The sequence below is a fragment of the Podarcis muralis genome, chromosome 6 (genome assembly GCF_964188315.1).
Source record: "Podarcis muralis chromosome 6, rPodMur119.hap1.1, whole genome shotgun sequence".
Classification (NCBI taxonomy): domain Eukaryota; kingdom Metazoa; phylum Chordata; class Lepidosauria; order Squamata; family Lacertidae; genus Podarcis; species Podarcis muralis.
In genome coordinates, this window is record NC_135660.1 from 25,845,214 (window position 1) to 25,866,354 (window position 21,141).

Sequence of the window (21,141 nt, forward strand, 5' to 3'; positions counted from 1 at the left end):
TTTTTTTGTATGAGACAATTATAGACTAACAGTAGAATTGTAAGGATTGCGGAATCATAGATGTTTACCCATAAATATGTACACTGAGACTTTCCCCCTAAGGGTTGCATTTAACTCAATTTATTGGATCCAAATTACAGCACAATCTAAACCCAACATCTGCAGGGATGAGAGTGTTTGGATATAGCAGACATTGGGGCTTTCCTGGTTTAGCCAGTGCTGAGCCTGGGCTTCACCAGCCGAACTCAGCCAAGCATGTTGGTGTTGTTGTTGTTGTTGTTGTTGCTGCTGTTTAGTCATTTAGTCATGTCCGACTCTTCGTGACCCCATGGACCAGAGCACGCCAGGCTTTCCTGTCTTCCACTGCCTCCCGCAGTTTGATCAAACTCAGGCTGGTAGCTTCGAGAACACTATCCAACCATCTTTTCCAGGGAGTCTTCTCTTCTCATGAGGTGGCCAAAGTATTGGAGCCTCAGCTTCAGGATCTGTCCTTCCAGTGAGCACTCAGGGCTGATTTCCTTAAGAATGGATAGGTTTGATCTTCTTGCAGTCCATGGGACTCTCAAGAGTCTCCTCTAGCATCATAATTCTTCAGCGATCAGCCTTCTTTATGGTCCAGCTCTCACTTCCATACATCACTACTGGGAAAACCATAGCTTTAACTATACAGACCTTTGTTGGCAAGGTGATGTCTCTGCTTTTTAAGATGCTGTCTAGCTAAGCATAGGTCCCCCCCAAAAGTGTGTAGCAGGAGTGGGACAAGACAAGGATCCCTTTCCGCTTGGTCACATGACCTAGCAAGCAACCCGACTAATGTGTGGTGGTTAACAGGAAGACGATCCCATTCACCTGGCAAAATGGTTTGCAGAGGATGGACCAGTTCTGAGTACAGCTTGCTGGCAGGATCCAATTCCCCACCCTTGGCTTAGATGAATGTTTGCATGCAAGATGTTCAAGACTATAACAGCATATAGTTGCAAATGGTGTTTAACAGTCGTCCCCATCCTCCTGCTCTCCAGATGGTTTGGACTACAACTCCAGAGAACACGTCTAGGGATTATGAGAACCATAGAGCTGCTACGGGCCCAAGTTAATCAAAATGCATTCAAAGGGTGGTATCCAGTTAAAACCCCATCTACACTATACATTTAAAGCAGTATCAATTTGGCTTTGCCCAAAGAATCCTGGGAATTGTAGTTTGTTAAGGGTGCAGAGATACTCCTGTTCTCCTCAAAGGGCTACAATTTCAAGAGTTCATTGGGAAGAAGGATTGACTGTTAAAATGTTATGTAAATTGGATTTGTGAGGGGAATACGGGGGTCTCTTGAAGACTCTCAGCACTTTTAACAAACCGCAGTTCCTAGAAGCAAGCCCCATGTAGAAATAATGGAATAGCAAGCTTTCATAAACTGAAACTTTCTTCCATTGAAATGATGGAATTATTTAGATGATTCTAATTCAAGATAAAGAAGAGAAATATTTTCATTGTTTAATTCCCTCTCCATAAGCCACAGTGTTACTAGATATATATTTGCCTCTGCAGTAATGATTGCGTTGAAATCACAAAGTAATCTTCCGAAAGCTACACAAATAACTCAGCGCTGCTGTAATAAACATTACAAGCACCTTGCTAGCCATCTGCAAGCAAACTTTCAAAGGGAAAATCACGTCATCAGATTATCTGACCCATACAGTGTCTTGCAGATGTTTGGGGATAGTATTTGGGACATAGCTCATTTCAGGCTCTATATAGTAGAAACAAAATGTGCATTTACACAGTTAAAAGAGTAACTGAATTCCCATAAGGACCTTCAAAAGCTTTTTTTGTTTGCCCAAGCACCATATTCTGCTACTTTGGCAAAGAGGTATTCACAATGACCTGTTAATAGGAAAAGACTCATACTTTTACCAGATGGGTTCCAGCCCAGACAGCAGTGTCATCTGCCTTTATTTTAATAGCTCCACCTTTTTCTTCTTCTTTTTCTTAAAGTGATAAATGAGGTGAACATGACCTGGCCTTAGAATGTCATGGTTTAAACCATTTCCTTTCATCTTGCTTGGTGTCTTGTTGAGGAAGCTTGCTAGGTAGAATCCGTTCAGCTGCAAACTTATGTATCAAAACAGTTCATAGAAGTCAAGCAGTTTTGCCAATGTGCCAGCCAGGTTTTGGTATATAAACCAACAGGCCTCAGACAATAGTTTTCCTTCACTTGCATTGATCGTTTTTTGCCCTGCGTGCAACTCTTTACATGGCTTGTTTTGAGACATGCCACTGTTTCCAAAGCAAATAAACTGAGACACAGTACATAAATACCAGATCCATCCTTTGATTTTACATCCTTTACATCTTCCTATAGGCATGTTAGGTTTAAATGCCCATGAGAAGTAGAGCTAGACAAACATCGATCAGCAAAATGCAAAATCCTGCTGCAAATGAGAGGAACATATGTTACCCAACTGAATTACAATTATGGATGTAAGATCAGATGTTACCATCCGCAGAAGACTTCTTGTAGGTGCCTTTGATAGGCAGTCAGAGCTGTGTAGCCACTTTTCCATGATGTTGTTTGTTTGCTTCTTATGTACTGAAGTTCTGAACCACCCTTCATTAATTCATACACCAGAGCAGTTTAAAACAAATTCATTTAAAAAAATTACATTCAATACAACCAAGAGAAAAACATAGTTAAAAATCAAAACCATAACAAACATAGCAGACATGTCTCAACAAATATAGTTGGCCTTACAATATCTAATTTCCCCAAAGACCTGTATTTTTTTGTAGCAACAAAAACCAGATGATGACAGTATTGCATGCCGTCATTCCTCCAAGGGGAGGAAATAACCACAGATGAGGTGCCACTATAGAGAAGGCCCTATTCCATGTCACCACATAATAGGAAGAACAGCCGAAAGGGCTTTCCTTGACTGGACAAGATGAAAAAGGGGAGGGGAGCATCCTCCAAGTTCATAGGAACATATACTTATACTGACTCACACAATTGGCCCGTATAGTTCAGTATTGTCTATTCTAATTGGCAAAGGCTGTCCAGGGGTTCAGACTGAGGATATTCCCAATCTTACCTGGAGTTTGAATTTGGGGTGCTGCAGGAAAGTCACCTGTGAAACAGCACTGCACAAGGATGTCTGGTTTCCCAGTAGGGGCTCCATCTATGGAAGGGTGTGGGGCTGAGCCCTCAAAAATTTCAAGGAGGGGGTCGGGCCCCCTTAATATTCCACGGTGAACACTTGTACATGCCGTACGACATGAGTTCGTGTGACATGTCAGCACAGTGTGCATCATGTGTGAGTGATGTCTGCACATCACATGGCACCGGCCCCCTCAATTGTGGAGGCAAGCTGGTGTGCCTGTTCTTCAGGTTGTCCCAGAGTAGGTTAGCTTGATTTTCCCACCCCACCCCAGATTGAAGCCACAGGGAGGATAAGAGAAGGTCAGCAACCTTTTTCAGCTGTGGGCTGGTCCACCATCCCTCAGACCATGTGGTGGGCCGGACTATATTTTGGAAGAAAAAATGAACAAATTCCTATGCCCCACAAATAACTCAGAGATGCATTTTAAATAAAAGCATGCATTCTACTCATGTAAAAACACGCTGATTCCTGGACCGTCTGTGGGCCGGATTGAGAAGGCAATTGGGCCACATCCAGCCCACAGGCCTTAGGTTGCCTACCCCTAGATAAGAGGTTCTGTGCACAGCCCCAGTGAAAATGGGATGATGCCTTCCTTTTGAGATTATTCATTTTCACTTTCAGTATATTAAACTCTGTTTTGAAGATATTGTATCAGTGATGAAATTATGGTGGAAAGTATGAGAAGCTCAGTGGAATCCATGCACCTCTATTCCTGACTCCAGTAGTTGTTCATGTGGCGGGGCAGAGTTACCCTCCCGACACCAGCATCACTCCTGCTTACTTAGATGGGGACGGGTGGAGCAGGGGAAGTGGTGAGGTCAACATTGCATGGATATGCCAAAGGGAGTACCAAAGGGATGGTTGGTGGCAACACCACTGGTGCAACAGTGTGGCCCCAATTTTGCCACCACCCTGAGCCCAGTACTGCGTGACTCCCCTCAGTTTCAATCCAGTCAAGCTACATGTACTCTTCAAAAACAGAAGCTAATGGGAGAGGGATCAAAAAGATAACAAAACTCGACTCTGTAACTCAAGCACCAAAGTTATGATCTTTTTGCTGGAAACTGGAGCCATAATCTGAAACAAACCATGTGCTTCTCTTTTCCCTATAATGCTCAGTTCTTATAAACTGCATGAAACCATGAGGATTCTTCTCCTTCTAATTGTGTAACTAAGACATATAGTTCCAGTTTAAATTTAATTCTGCAGGAATTTTTTTTAAAAAAAGAATGCAAGTTTTTTTCTAGTACCACAAAAACTTTGAAAATGTGTTCTGTGCCTGCCCCTCATTCATAGTCTTTTATAACACTACTAATGTATTGAAATTTGGAATTGGTTTTGAAAGATTATAGCACACTGCAGTTTTAGAGGCGAGAATGTAAACAAGAAAAAAGGGAGCTGAACCTTTAAATGTTAATACTTTGGGAAGCTGAAGAGCCAAATGTGTGTCTGAGGGAAAAAGCTCCATCACCTAAATGAATTGTTTCAAAAAGGAACTGGTAGGTGGGTATTCGGGTTGAATAATCTAAGTTTTATTCTAATGTGCACTGGGTTCTATCAGGTCTCATACACACACACACGAAGACAGGCAAAAAGGCATAAACAACAACAACAACAACAACAACAACAAAAGCCTGTCTTGGGAAATTAATATTGCAGTAATATCCAGGTTCTGGAAAGGGAACTCTGTCGCTTTTAGAGTAAACACCAAAAACAGATGCCACAATCTCATAAAATAAACATGCAGTGAAAGGGTAACACAGACATTAACAGCAAACTGATTCAGTAGCCAATACAGTATGATGAGAAAGGCACACACAGTATGGTGTGAGGCAAAATAGAAGCCATTAGCCATATGGTACAGTGTGGAGATGGCCTCCGTGACGAGAAACAGTTGTATGCTGTGTGGTTTATAAAATAATTATGCCGTGGCAAGCAACATTTTTATAATTATTGGCAATTTTAAAAATATTTTTCTTACGCTGGAAGCATTTACCAAATTGAAGGATGGAGGCAGCAGCTTCATTTGCTGTATATTGTGCTTTTAGGCTATGCAGGGAGCTGCCATTGCGAAAACAGCAGCTAATTTACATGCGATTATGGCAGACTTTATATGATTCTTTTTTTAAAAAAAGAAGAAGAAGCAAGGGATGTACAACATATAGGCGGAGAGAAATACTTGGATGAATATTACTTGCCACCTGTCAAAAAAAAAAAAAAAGCTTCCAATTTGTATTTTCCTCCTTTTCTTCTTTCCTTTGTAAGTATGTGGGGGGAAAGGGAATGTGGAGCTCTGAGGTTGTCATTGGCAACCACAAAATCTGTTTTGAAAGGGGGAGAACCTGAGGACAGTTAAGGGTGCCTGAAACATCTGAGGCAAGAACTGGTGACCTCCATCTCTGTTCAGTTTTTGGAATAAGCTGTGCCATCAAGGGTTTTGTCCGCTTATACAAGGAAGACTGCCAGTAATGTCTGGGCTACTGTATTATTTTTTCTAGCAGGATCTGAGAACAGCAGCATTGTCCCCACATGTGCTTCCTAGCAACTGTTTCTGCAGGTGCCTGATAATGCCAACTGTCCATGGTGGTCCTGGGAAAATGTATATAGTTGTGGATTTATCACCCAGGGTGTTGCTCCCAGACTGGCATTATTTTTGGGTGGGATTCAATCACATACTAGAAATCATGTCCTCCCTAAAAGAGGGCACGTGTTGCGGTGAGACCTGGAGACTGACCTCCTGGTTGTGGGTGGGTCTATTGGATAGCCACAATACCCGATTGGTAGGTCCCTCGTTGCTGGGTTTAATCTGGCCAATGGGGTGCAGTCTAAATGGATCGAGGGACCTATATAAACCCATGCACGGGTCGCAGAGCTTCCTCTTTTGGCTCGTGCATCGGAACACCCACCCACCTCTCCCTAATTTTAGGGCATTTTGCCATTGCGTGTCATCTGTCGTTGGGACAGGGGCACGGCAGGAATTTCCCCCACTTGGCTGATTGGCTGCGGCCATTTGGGTTTCACCTGCCGCGTAGCAATTCGTCACAACTTGTAAGGTTGCGGATAGGCACTGGTTCAGGTGATAGGGATGGGAGAACAGTCTCGCCATCCCTACGTGAAGGGTATTCCGTTAAAGGAATCCAGGGACTCAACTGAAAGGGGGTTGTGCCCATGCCTGAGTCCAGGGGAGCATCTGGGGAGTGAACAAAGTCTGTTCCCAGGCTTTTCACCTGCCTCAGGTGTTCACCCTTGGCTGACCTATGATAGAGCTCTGGGTCAGCGCTACCTGAAAGTGTGTAGGGAGCTAGTCGAACCAGAGCCTATGCAACCACTCACTTTTCTGTAATCAATAAAGTTGTGGCCTAAATTCTGCCAAAAACCAAAACTAAAATTTGAGTCAAATGTGTCTTTATTTAGGGGGGAGGTGTCTGGGTCTGAACACGCAAAAGTTAAGTTGCATAGCTTGTTCCTCCTAACAAGTCCTTTGGCTTATGGCCTTTTAAACATGTCTGTGAGGGGGGGGGGTATTGTTTTATTTTTGTTTAAACTGTCTATTTTGTGCTTTTATCTTGTGAACTGCCCCGAGGTCTTTGGATGAAGGGCGGTATATAAATTTAATAAAAAATAAATAAAAAATAACTAAATATGTCTCATCCTTTAAATTTGTCCAAGTTGGTGTCATTACTCCCTTCTGTGGGAACAAGGTTCCCCCCCCACTCCTGCTGCCTAAGTGGTACCTCCCTGATACTCCCCCCCCTGCTGATATTAGTCTTGAAAGAAGTATTCTATCGTTGCAAATAACATAGTTTGTGATGTGTACTTGCTTGTGGCGTATGTGTGTATGGTTCCCATAACAATTTCTCTAATTTGCAAAAGTGGCCCTGAGTCCAAAAAAGGTCAGCCTTAGGAGGTGAATTCATGTATTTATCAATTTATTCCAGTAATAACAGGCTCGAACTATATGTAAATGAATCATCCATATATATTTTTTCCATATGTCTGGCCTATTCACATATAAATGAGTGATGGGGTATATTCCCCCCCCCCCATGAAATGAAGTGTAGAGGTGACTAAGCAGTTCCCCACCCCTTTTATCTCTCTGTACTCTGGCTCACTTCCAGTGTCAGACCTGGGCTGGGATAAATTTCCTGGAGGAAGAGAGTGCAGTGGCTTAAGGCAGGGGGAAAGCATCTGTTTAAGAAATGGGTTGGAATTTGCCAAAAATGAAGTTTTGCATCAAATTTCTGGGCATATTCTTTTCCAGGATGAGTTGCTGGAGAATTTCAAACCCCCTGGATAATATTTTGCCGTCCTCCAATATGGTTGAGAATATCAGATGCAACTTTGGGTCCAGGTTTCACTTATTGGTTAGGTCATTCAGCTGATATTGTGACTGATTAATTTGTGTCATGAGGTGACAGATTAACCAAAGTACTCAAGTGGCAAATATCAAAACAATAAAGTAATTTCATACTACAAAAACAGACCCCAGAACTATGGGAATTATTCTGTGGCAGAGATGACTTCACACAGTAGGAAGAGCAGATGTTCTGGTGACTCAAACATCTGCTTTTTGATCTTCTGTGGGAGCTCACATATATCCTCCAGAGAGATGTGTGAGCTTTTGGTTATCCTGCAAAGACACTGTCAAGAGATCTGCATATGAGTACCTCGGGTTACAGACACCTCGGATTACAAACACTTCAGATTACAGACTCCACTAACCTGGAAGTAGTACCTCGGGTTAAGAACTTTACCTCAGGATGAGAACAGAAATCGCGCACCAGCGGTGTGGCGGTAGCAGGAGGCCCCATTACCTAAAGTGGTACCTCAGGTTAAGAATGGTTTCAGGTTAAGAACGGACCTCCAGAATGAATTAAGTTCATAACCAGAGGCACCACTGTAGTTCTGTACACCAGCCAGTTTCCAAATCAAAATTGGAAAAGTAATATTTTTCCCAGAGACTTTTTAGCTGTTCCTAAAAAGCATCCCCCCTAAATGCTCATGTAAATGTTAGAGATCTTTCACTATAATATGCAAGGAGCTATCACCGGAAGTATGATATGGTCACCCCTGCCCATGAACGGGAGTAAAGACAAGAAGCAAAAATTTGGAGGTGAGAAGAGAGGACCAAATCTACTGGCAACTCCTGACTCTCCCTTGGTCCAGGAGCGCACCTTTCTCCTCATTCACCTAAACCCTACAGCGTCTCCTCTTTTTCCAAAAATAGAAACTTTGTATTCTAGGTCTTACCAATAACCATTTCCCCTTCTTAATTCTTTCTCTCATTTGCCAGTTTGGAGGGAGTGGAGAAGATTAAAATCTGAGTAAAGACACTTCTGGTTCCCAGCCATAGAAGCTGCAAGCTGTGTGGAGATAGATCAGAGGTGGATAAGCATTCAAATATATATCTGAACAAAGAAACAGAGCTATCCATGTCAACTGAGATTTATTTATCTTATTTAGTTTCATAAATTTCCTTTCATCACAGAGATCAGAAGTGGACAGACCACCACTTTGCACCTGTAGAAGTAGAGCAGTAGATGTGCTGTCTTCATCTTTGCAAGATACTATGGTTTTCTGTATTGGGTTTTATCCATGGAAGGCAAATCAGTGGGATTGGCCTTCCCCAACAGCAAATACCATGTGGATTCTTAAATCCAGAATGGAGATTGTATAGGAACAATAGCATAAGATAGGGGGCTGCTAAATAAGTCTATGTAAACAACTTATACCTTGCACCTGACCTGCACTGTATATATTTTTTCTAGTCTCGTAGATTGTGCTCACCCAAATAATCACTGCGGAATCCACTTTCAACACAGAGAGAAATATTACTTCCCCAATAATGACATGCATTATTCAAACAGTCTGTAGGCTTGTATTTGCTCATCAGTGGTGACAACATTACAAATGAAACAGTAAAAAAGCAGTATATTAGTACATTAAAGTAAAATGTTATGCTATGTATATCGCCAAAGTACTGCAGTGATACGTTGATCAATCTCCTTTTGCTGGAGCACAATGCAAAACGGGTTGTTTTTAACACATTCATTAATAAAGACTTAAAAAGAGGGGGGGTTGGAAACTGTGTTAAAAATGCTACTAAACAGAAAACACAAAGCAATATCATACAGAGATGAGACACAATCTAAGACTTTTCTTTCAGGATTTAAAAAAGAAATTCTGATTGTTCATCGATGAAAGCAACTGGCATAGACTGCTGAACTGGTTATTTTATTTTATCCAATATTGCTTGCAAAGATACCACTTTCATTTTTGCCAGCATTTGTAGTGTAAATGAGGAGCAACCTATCGTAAAATGATGCTACTGAGATCAAAGGAAGCAATCCCTACCACTAAGCTGAAATCATTCTGGGGAACTGTTTTTGATTATGGTTAATGATGTAATCAAGCTAGTAAACTGCCTAGAAGTTGTCGTTGTAGTGGGATTACAGTTTGCCATCATAGAGCACCTAATAATACGAACAAAAAAGTATGGACTTATAAAAATAAGATATTAGTTAATGTTTACTTTAATGGCACACGAGATGAGATCGGGTTGATTAGAATGCTGATAGGAGCTTTTCCCGAAGGAAAATTACTGAAATTTTTGTACGGATGAAAATGCCAATAATATAGAGAGGGGAAAGACCACAAGAGTCATTTTTAACATCTTTGATTTCATTCTTTAAAGACCAATTATTTTTCTGTCCCCTGTGGGAAGGGAAAAAAAAAACTTCTTTCTTAATGGCAGAATCATTCTGAGACTTCTCTGATTCATTTTATATTTAGTAGATTACAGTTTTAGAGTCATCAGTCAGAAGGAACCCAGCCAACTGACAGACCTGAAATCATGTCCTTTGATTGTAATTGACAGGAAAAGCATTTAAGGTAAAGGGGAAAAATATTTTATTCATCTTTGATTACACTGTGATGTGATTTGGTGACATAATACAGCTGTGAACTGAAGCAAGAAAGGCAATAATTCCTACTTCAGGTTTTTGACATGATGTAGCCCTTTAGTCTTCTTCAAGCCTAAGCCTCCAGCTACAATAGGCCCCTTGATGGAGTCTAGACAAATAGATATACAGACTGTTGCCATTTAAAAAGCAAACAGCTTTAAAAAAGCATTTCTCAAGGCTGTGTATTTCAGACCTAAATGGCGGCACAATTTCCCATCCCCAACCCCCAAAATTATATTCAGTTAGCTCCCGCCCTCCAGAAACAACTTATTGGGCTGAGCTCCTTCACTTTAATCGGGTCTTAAAAGTAATCAAGAAAATGGTATTTGTTGCCATATTAAAAATATTCTCTCAAGAGGCTTTAAACATCTTGCAACTAATTCATATGCAGGAGACATTTATTTCCAGTATCATACTGCCTGGACGGCTATCATAGCTTTTCTCTTTCTTCCCTGCCTTAGTATCATTTTGATCTCAATAGGTCCATTTTCTATTAGTATAATAACTTTCAGGTGGCATTTTCTTCTCAATTGCCTATTCAGCATGTAGGATGGTGGTGAAGGGGGACGGTGACTTCAGCTTCCATCAGCCCCAACCAGCATGGCCAGTGGTCAGTGGTAATGAGAGTTGTAGCCCAATAATATCTGGAGGGCTGTGGATAGCCTATTCCTGATGGAGAAACACAGGTAAATCATCAGCTGTGGGTGAAACCTGTGCTTTAGAAATATGAGAGGCGAATTTTTTCCAGTGAGTGACACAAGTTGAATGTAGATGTACCAGAGGTGAAAAATAGCTTAGTTAAATCAATTGCGAGACAGAGGTGAGATCTCCATTGGTTGTTAATAATAATAATAATAATAAATTTTATTTATATCCCGCCCTCCCCAGCCGAAGCTGGGCTCAGGGCGGCTAACAACAATCAAAATAGTCCAACATTCTAAAAACATTCATTATAAAATTAATTAAATCAAATTAAGATCAAATTAATGGCAACCATCAAGCAAAATTCTGTGCAGATTGCCGATTGCCAGAGGAGGGGGTCAGGCTGCGCCCTGACCAAAGGCCTGGTGGAACAGCTCTGTCTTGCAGGCCCTGCGGAAGGATGTCAGGTCCTGCAGGGCCCTGGTCTCTTGTGACAGAGCGTTCCACCAGATTGGAGCCGCGGCCGAGAAGGCCCTGGCTCTAGTTGAGGCCAGCCTAACCTCTCTGTGGCCCGGGATCTTTAGGATGTTTTTATTTGCAGACCGTAAATTTCTCTGTGGGACATACCAGGAGAGGCGGTCCCGTAGGTACGAGGGTCCTAGGCTGTATAGGGCTTTAAAGGTTAAAGGTTAAGAAGTCAAACCAACGTTCATCACCTTCAATAGCAATTTCTTAACTCACTGCATTGCTCTGGAGTTATTTGGAAAAGAGTCCCGATATAATAAGGGTCTCTTGTTTTGGATAAAGGATGGATGGTTTCAGACAGGGCTGGATTTTTATTAAAATCTTAGTGCTGAACTTATCCACATGGGATTTTGTTTTCTTATTCCCTTCTCACTCCTTGATCTGTACAGGAAGTGACTTACATCTCACTAAAAATACAAACAATGCACGACTCTTTCATATGTATTATATGTACAATATACATCTTCCTTTGTATGTTATTTTGCATATAATTACTCGGGGTTCTTTTTTTAAAATGACAATGCACAAAACATAGAGCTGCCAATGCAAGAGGTCATCCAGTGCAAAGAAAACCCAACTGTATCTGAATCAAGCTACAAATCCTTTTTAAATGGATTCCTTTCCCACTCTAGTTTGAGGATTAGTTCTTCAGGTAGAGCAGTTTTTAAAGTCTCCAGTCTATTTCACAAATATAGTTATCCAAATCCAAGAACAGTGGTGCCCCACAAGACGAATGCCTCGCAAGACGAAAAACCTGCTAGACGAAAGGGTTTTCCGTTTTTGAGTTGCTTCGCAAGACGAATTTCCCTATGGGCTTGCTTCGCAAGACGAAAACGTCTTGCGAGTCTTGCGTTTTTTTCCGCTCCCCCCCCTTTTTCTAAGCTGCTAAGCCACTAATAGCCTTTTAGCCGCTAAGCCGCTAAGCCTTTAATAGCCGCTAAGCCGCTAAGCCGCTAATAGCGCTAATCTGCTAAGCCGCTAATAGGGTTGCTTCGCAAGACGAAAAAACCGCTAGACGAAGCGACTCGCGGAACGGATTATTTTCGTCTTGCGAGGCACCACTGAAATCAATTTCCGAAAGATTTGGGCCCAGAACCAGGACATCATCTGGGAGAAGCTGCATGTATTTCCTATTGTCACTGTTCTTTCATATATTTTCTGGAGTGTGTTACCTATGCTTTTTGGTGCATGGTGTCAAAACTGCAGTATGAAGCATGTAGTATTTTTGGTTTTTTTTTTTTTAATTTTATTTACAGAAGCAATACACAGTTTACATAGAACAAGTAGATACAAATGCAGAAAAAGAAAAAGAAAAAAGAAAAAAGAAAAGCAAAGAATACAAACAGAATAGACGAAACATATGCAGTTACAAATAACAGAACTTCCGTCCGACTCGGTCTTGGAGTTATCAATTCTTATATTATTTCTACAGTATTACTAAAATAATCTACATCGATGATATTAATTATCGTCTACTGATAAATTATTTATTCCCTGAATCGACTCAAAATAAATTAAAAATTTATTCCACTCATCTTTATGTTTGACTGTATTGTTTGATCTTATTTTCCCGGTTAGTCTCGCTAATTCAATATATTGGTATAGCCTTATTTGCCACTCTTCGACCGTGGGAAGGTCGGGGGTTTTCCATTTTTGTGCGATTAGAATTCTTGCCGCAGCCATGGCATAATGAACAAATGTTTGGTCTATTTTCTTTATTTCTTTACCAATCATACCTAAAAGAAACAGCTCGGGGGTTTTGGGGAAATTATACTTCAAGATTTTTTTCAATTCATCATAGACTTGTATCCAGAATTCCTTCACTGCATCACAGGTCCACCAGGTGTGAAAAAAGGTCCCAACCTTATCCTTACATCTCCAGCATGTGTTGTCCACAGTTTTATACATCTTTGCTAACTTTGCCGGAGTTAGGTACCAGCGATATACCATTTTCTCTAGGTTTTCACGAAGGGCTACACAGGCTGTAAATTTTACACCTTTCATCCAGAGTGTCTGCCATTTATTATAATCTATAGTATAACCCAAATCTTTTTCCCATTTTAACATCACTCCCTTCACCAGATCTTCTTTGGTGTCCCATTCCAGTAATTGTTTATACATTTTGGAGAGGATTTTATCATTACTTTCCAGAATTTCTACCTGAAACCTTGATTTTTTTTCACTCATCCCCACTCTCTTGTGCTCACCCCATAAAGCATTAATCTGGTGAAAGCGCAGCCATTCTTTTATTTTATCTTTCAGCTCCTCATAGGGCTTCACCTTCCATCCTTCTTCTGTCTTTACCAGAAGGTCCTCATATGTATATCTTTCCTCATTCATATTAATTTTTTTTATTTCAATTATATCAGTTGGGGAGAGCCACCATGGGGTGCCTTTTTCGATCAGTTTTCTGTACCTCTTCCATACCTCTAGTAATGGCCCTCTGATTATATGGTTGGAGAAGCCTCTGTGAACCTCCCCTTTTTCTTGCCAGAGGTAGGCGTGCCACCCGAATCTAATATTAAATCCCTTCAGGTCCAAAAGGTCTGTATTTCTAAGGGTGGCCCACTCCTTTAGCCAACATAGACAGGCTGCTTCATAATAGAGCCTGATGTTTGGGACTGCGAATCCGCACCTGTCTCTTGAGTCTGTTAAGTATTTGAGCTTTATTCTGGCTTTCTTCCCCTGCCAGATAAACCTGGTCAGGGTTTTTTGCCAGTTCTTAAGAAGGGAGGTGCCTTTGATTATCGGGATGTTTTGAAACATGAATAATAATCTCGGAAGGATACACATCTTAATTGCAGACATCCTCCCTGACCATGAAAGTTTCAATCTATGCCAAGTGTCTATGTCCTTTTTGATGTCCTGCCAAACCTTTCTATAGTTATCTTCAACCAGGTTTATATTTTTTGGTGAGAGCCAGATTCCAAGGTATTTAACTTTGTTCACAATTTTAATACCAGTCTTTTCTTCCAGTTGGGTTTTATCCTGTTCAGTCATGTTTTTTACTAAACTTTTTGTTTTCTTCCTGTTTAATTTAAAACCCGACAATCTGCCAAAGTCCTCTAGAAGTTCTATCACCCTGCTTGCGCTGTCCACAGGGTTCTCCACAGACAGGACCAGGTCATCGGCGTAGGCCTTAAGCTTGAATTCTTTCTTCCCAATTCTTATCCCCCTCACATTAACTGCCTCTCTTATTCTATTCGCAATTATTTCTAGAACCATTATAAATAAAAGGGGGGACAATGGACAGCCCTGCCTTGTACCTTTCTCAATCTTAAAGGATTTTGTCAAGTTGTCGTTTATAATCAGCCTGGCCTGTTGTTCTGAGTATATCGCCCTAATCCCTTTCATATAGGGGCCTTCAATACCTGCCTTTTCCAGACATTGTGACAGGAATTCCCATGAGACATTGTCGAATGCCTTTTCGGCATCTATAAAGATCAGAGCTGCAGGGACATCTATTCTCATATCTAGGTACTCGATAATATTTAAAATGTGACGGACATTTTCTCTCTGGTGTCTGTTAGGAAGAAATCCCACTTGGTCTTTGTGTATATACTTCGTTAAGAGTCTCTTAAGTCTGCCGGCCATAATATTAGCAAAGATCTTATAATCGTTATTAAGCAGAGAGATAGGTCTATAATTTTTTATATCTGTTTTATCTTTCTCTGTCTTTGGAATCAAAGTTATATAGGCCGTTTTCCACGAGGCTGGAATCTTCCCTCCCTGAAAGATATTATTAAACACATCTTTAAGCACTGGGGCTAAATGGTCCTCTAATGTTTTGTAATATTTAATGGACAAGCCATCTGGTCCGGGGGCTTTCCCAATCTTCATCCTGCTAATGGCCTCCTTAATCTCATTTGCTGTGATCTCTTTGTTCAGTTGTACTCTGTCCTCTTCTGATATGTATTTCCTTTCATTTCTGTCCAAATAATTCTTAATTTCTACACTGCTTTCACTTCCTCTTTCATACAACTTTTCAAAAAATTGAATAAATCTATTTTCTATTTCCTCAGGGTCTTCTATGATATTATCCTCCGTTACTATTTTATTTATCACATTTTGTTTCTTTCTTTTCCTTAACTGCCAGGCAAGTAACTTCCCCATTTTATTTGCTGATTCGAAATATCTTTGTTTTGTGAATTTAATTTTCCACTCTATCTCCTGGTTTAATATTGCTGAGTATTGGGATTGAAGCACCCTAGAGACACGGATGGCGTCAGCATCTGTTGGATTTATAACCAACTTTCTCTCACATTTTCTCAATTGAGCTAGGATGTCCTCTTTCTTACGTTCCCTTGCCTTTCTCCTATAATTGTTTTGTTGTATTAGGAGGCCCCTCAGAACCGCCTTACTGGCGTCCCAGACTACATCTATGGGGGTTTCTTTATTCAAATTTATATCTAGATATTCTTTTAAAGAACCTTTAATTCTTTCCTTCACCTCTTCGTTATCAAATAAGTTCTCGCACATCCTCCACCTATATTGTCCCTTCAGTTCACTTTTTATTTCCATATCTAGGGCACAATGGTCAGATATTGTCCTAGGAAGAATCTCACATTTCTTTACCCTTAACGTAAGTGTTCTTGTTAGCCAGATTTGATCGATTCTGCCCCAGCTCTGATGGGGTTCGGAGTAATGCGTAAACTGTTTAGAGGTGGGGTTTTTGTGTCTCCATATGTCAGTTAAGTCTAAGTTTCCTTCCATATCCATGAATGATTTCGGCAGTTTCCCCCTATTCATTTTCCCCATCTTCTCGCTCCTATCCAGCTCCGGCACTGGGACACCATTCATGTCCCCGAGCAAGATTAGTTTATGAGCCTCCAGCTCTAGTAACATACTTTCAAGTTTCTCAAAAAACTCTGCTCTGTTTGTGTTCGGTGCATAAACCGTCACAACATTAATTTTTTCCCCCCGGAAATTTAATTGAATCCCTAGGATTCTACCTTCCTCATCTTTACAGATCAGAGTTGGTTCCCACTTCTCTTTAACATATATTACTACTCCTCTTTTTTTTTTAACATCCCAATTAATAAAGTCTACTCCCAGCTTTTTATTCGCCAGGATATGTTTATGTTTCTTAGCGATATGAGTTTCCTGAAAACAGATTACGTCATACTTCTTATTTTTCACAACTTTCTCAATTTTCTTCCTTTTGACCTTCTCGTTCAATCCATTTACGTTCCACGATAAAAATTTTTGTGTGTGTGTTATTGTTTACCTTTGTTTACTTCTAAACTTCTAGCCGGGATCACAAACTATAGTCTGTCGCCTTTGTTTCCTGGGAGCTCCCCCCCTTCTGCCGCATCCCTTCCCACTACGGCCTCCTCCTCTTCTTCTGATTCCAATACCTCCTCTCCTGATCTCCTCCCCTCTTCCAGCTGGCTCCTTATCTCTCCTTCCTCTTCTTCCTCTCTACTCCTTGATCTATTCTCTGCTTTTCCCAGTTCTTTTTCGTATCTTCTTAAAAACTTATCCGCCTCTTGTGTCTCCAACAGTCTGAACTTTTTTTCTTTGTAGAAGAAGCTAATCCCTTCCGGGAATTCCCATCGGAATGGGACCCCGTTTCTCCTCAGAGCTGCTGCCACTTGTTTGTACCCCTCTCTTTTACGAAGTAGCCTGACTGGTATTTCCTTGTATATAATAATAGGCCTTCCACCAATTCTTAATCTGCTGTTATAGCTTTTTCTCAAAACTAAATTTTTCATTTCCAAGGAGTTAAAAATCACCAGACAGTCCCCCAGGAATTTACTCGCTTTCAGATGTTTAGGTCTAGTCATTCTATATACATTAACTACGGCAGATGCCATCTCTTCCTCGCTTATACCTAGCCAATTGGAGAGTTCCTTTATCATCTTCCCTCTTATGTCTTCATTTCTATCCTCTACTACTCCCCTGAATTTAAGATGAAGCTGTTTTAGCCGCATATCTGCCATGGCTAAGTTATCCCAGATTTTGTCTTGAGAGATGCATAGCTCCCTCAGCTCTTCTTTTACCTTCAATGTCTCCTTTTTTTGTTCCCTCATCTCTTTCTGTAGCTTTCTGTTGGATTCCTCAATCATATTGGACTTAGCGGTAAGATCTTGGATTTTAGTTGAGAGTTCGCCAACTGCATGTAGTATTTTTGATTATACCATTAGGTGATGGGAATTTACATGAAAGGGTTTTAAAGAAATCATTGAAGCAACATAACAATACCAGGTGACTATTGCAATAGTAAAAAAAAAGTCCATGAACTTCCAATATTAAAGTACATAACAATCCATGGTGGGGTTTTGGGTTGGTGGAAGAAGGCAACTAAAATTCACCCCTTATTCATGATATACTAGGCATCCTAGGTGAAGATGTACCTAGGGTGGGAAAGAAGTTAGTTTGCTGGAAGGAATAAGTTATTATTGCTGGCATTTCCCCTTTATTCCCTCATTTTTATTTTTTTTAAATGCCCATACACAACAGTAGAAGGGACATGGGTGGTGCTGTGGGTTAAACCACAGAGCCTTGGACTTGCCGATCAGAAGGTTGGCGGTTCGAATCCCTGTGACAGGGTGAGCTCCCATTGTTCGGTCCCTGCTCCTGCCAACCTAGCAGTTCGAAAGCATGTCAAAGTGCAAGTAGATAAATAGGTACTGCTCAGGCAGGAAGATAAACGGCGTTTCTGTGCGCTACTCTGGTTTGGTAGAAATGGCTTAGTTATGCTGGCCACATGACCCGGAAGCTGTACGCCGGCTTCCTCGGCCAATAAACGAGATGAGCACCACAACCCCAGAGTCGGTCACGACTGGACCTAATAGTCAGAGGTCCCTTTACCTTTACCTTTTACACAACAGTATAGCTAATAATCATGCATTTACCATACAAGAGGTCAAATGAAACAGCATTTGTTTGAAGACAATTCTCTTGCCAGTTAGGCTAGTCATTTGTTTCTAGGGGCACAATGCACCCACATGCTAGTGCTCAGATTATGGAGGGAAAGTTAGACAAAGACCTTAATGAAATCTACAAGTCTCTCATCTCAATTTCCTTGTCCCTCTTGTAATTCAAACACTGGAATGAATGGGAACCAAAGAAGAATATCTCAGTGGGGAGAACTTGGTGGATTGTGCCCACAGTTGTAATAATTATGAGTAAAGGCTTTATAAGATACTTTATAAGTGTGGGGCCTAATGCAGAATCTGTCTAGAGCAATTACTCTGCAGGGTAGGGTGCAGGCTAGTCAGCATTTATCATTCAGCTTTGCTGTTCATGATATATTTGCAGGAAACTCAAGTGAAATAAATGGCAACAATCCTTCATAGTATGCTATAAATGGATATCTAGCATTTATTTTTTATCATGACAAATTTCAGCTCTAGTACAACTGAACAAAATCATACACAATGAATCCTAGGCAGTGTTATCCAAAAGGGTCCATGGAGGGGGAAATCCTATTTATGGACTGCCTAATCCAAAGCTTTGCCAGACTCATGCCAACAGGATAGAAGGGGTGTGTGTGTGTGTGTGTGTGTGTGTGTGTGAGAGAGAGAGAGAGAGAGAGTTAGTTAGTTAGTTAGTTAGTTAGTTACCGGTAGTTAGTGTTTCTCTCTGTTTTTGTATCTGAGGGGGTAATATTTTTCGGACCAGAGATGTATTTTCCATGCCATTGGTTGCAATGGGAGAAAAAACCCAGTACTTCAAAAGAAAATCAGTACAGAAACTCAAAGCCATATGGGAGATCTGCTTTATCCTATGGTCCCTTCATGCCTTCCCAGGGTCTGTAAGATTGCTCCCTAAGACTGCTTGCCTGGGAGTAAGACCCATTCAGCTCAGTAGAATTTACTTCTCATGTCTAAGCTTGCACACTACACTGTGTTGCATATTTAACTTTTAGATTTAGTCCAATACCAGATCAAGTTGCTTCAATTACCTAACACTGAATGCACGGGCAGTTGCAAATTTCATATGCTACCAAGCTATGGAAGCCGTGAGTTAAATATTATTATTCATTAGCTAATAAAAACCACTCTTTTCCTTGAGAAGAAGCAATTCTTATTTAAAATAAAATATTAAATGTAGACTTGGAATCCCCAGGAATATGCATGGTGAAATATGTTAACCCTCTCTCTTAGAAGGTATTATTTTTATTTTTATGTTGGGGGGAGGGACACACCTGTCCCACCTTTCAGCCCCAGAAGGGCAAGTCAAATGCCTTTTTATGCCCTTACAAGTAGACATGATTTTTCATGGGTCTGAAAAGCAGCATGGAAAGGATTTCACATCATCTCCCAGTTTGAAGATGCATTTCTACAAGTAATAGGAGAGTAAGTGCTTTTGAACTCAATGGGGCTTACTTCTGATGGGGCACCAAAGGTAACTTGCCCTTTGGGATACTTCTTTGGGTTGTGATGAGAGTGAGAGCACTCCCCCTGTTTGCTTGGTCCTAAGTGAGAGATTGGAGGGGAGGATGTGAGTTAATTTGGCTTCTGTGTGCTATGGAGTCGTGTCTGTAGTGAGAGCATCATTGGAAGACCATGAATCCAGAGTGACTTGGTGCTTCAGATGATTTTGCTATTTCATGCTATTTATTTATTTCACTTTTGTATTTGTTTTTATTGTGCTTTTCCTTTATATTCATATTCTGTCCACTGCTTCGGGGACCTTTGGGCTGAACAGCAGTAGGTCTAGAAAGGAACCAACTATTACTATAGACATGTAGAGGGCTGCACAGACGAAACACATTTTTAAAAGTGCTTCTTATGAGGTCAAACTTTATCTATAGTCTCTAAGGAAAAATCAGACTTTATATTCTAAAGTCTCTCTTTTCCTCAAAAGGATAACCGCTTAAAATAAATTTAATGAGGTCAGATGCAAAATTTTTATGCAAACCTTTTCCTGACTTCATCCCAGGAGGGGGAGAAAAAGGGAAACCCTGGTCAGCATTGACATCAGAACATCTCAAGACTTCAAGAAGACCTCCATCTGGTATGTCAGCACCTTTTATTTAATTTCTTTACTGCCCTTCTGAGTGGGTTTATTTTTTTCTGAATCCATTTAAATGTTGCCATCTGTCACCCTGTTCCATGTTTACAACATAATGGAATCCCTTCTGGATTTCTACTCCTATTTCTAATATTGAAGTCCTCGCTGAGGAGATAGCTTACAGTGCAACCCTATGTATGTTTCCTCAGAAGAAAGTCCCACTATGTTCAATGCTGTTTGCTTACTCCCATGTTCAGAATTGCAACCTTAAGCAGCCCTTAAGGTATGGATAGGGAACCTGTGGCTCTCCAGATGCTTCTGACTACAACTCCCACCATCCTTGGCCATTGGCTGTGATGGCTTGACCTGATTGGAGTTAAGAGTCTAAAAATATCTGGAGTTCCTCAGTCCATCTGTCCCCCCACTGCTTAAGAGGAGCAAAAAGCCTAGCGGTTATAGTTTGGCTTTAAAAGTCTCAGCTGGTTTACATGCACACGATGATTCAAGACCTGAATTTTGTTCAGACATTCGCACCTGATGGTTTAGCACCAGACTTTCACACAGTCAAGCATCTTGTTTGCACAAAGCCTATGCACAATGCCTATTGTCGCAGTCTTGTTGCTGAGCAACCATGTGCAGAGCTCAGTGGGTGGGAGGCCAGCCAACCAGAAGAGTCTCTGAGCTGTACTTGCCTGGATGCTGAGTCAGCATCCAAAGTCAGGTCCAATCCAAGGGTTGGGCAAACAGCAATCTGCATGGTTAGACTGCCAGGAGTCAGGGAATCCGATGATCATAGGGTCAAGACGAGCAGGAAGCAGGAAGGCAGGACCAGGAACTACAAGCACTGTTACCGTTAACTGCCGCCTCCTGGAAGCTCTGCTTAAGAAGGCTGAAGCCA

At 41.0% G+C, this 21,141-nt stretch overlaps 1 long non-coding RNA gene across 3 annotated transcripts in view; it reads left to right on the top strand.

Annotated features, from left to right (window-relative positions):
- The window catches only part of LOC114597853 (uncharacterized), a 239,187-nt gene that overhangs the window by 161,316 nt on the left and 56,730 nt on the right, over positions 1 to 21,141 (top strand). For 2 of the 3 annotated variants that reach the window (XR_003706904.2, XR_013393143.1), the window contains exon 3: positions 20,172 to 20,246. The exons of the other annotated variant lie outside the window; for it this stretch is intronic. This is a non-coding gene — a long non-coding RNA (uncharacterized LOC114597853). The remainder of the gene's footprint in view (positions 1 to 20,171; positions 20,247 to 21,141) is intronic. 3 annotated transcript variants of the gene reach the window in all.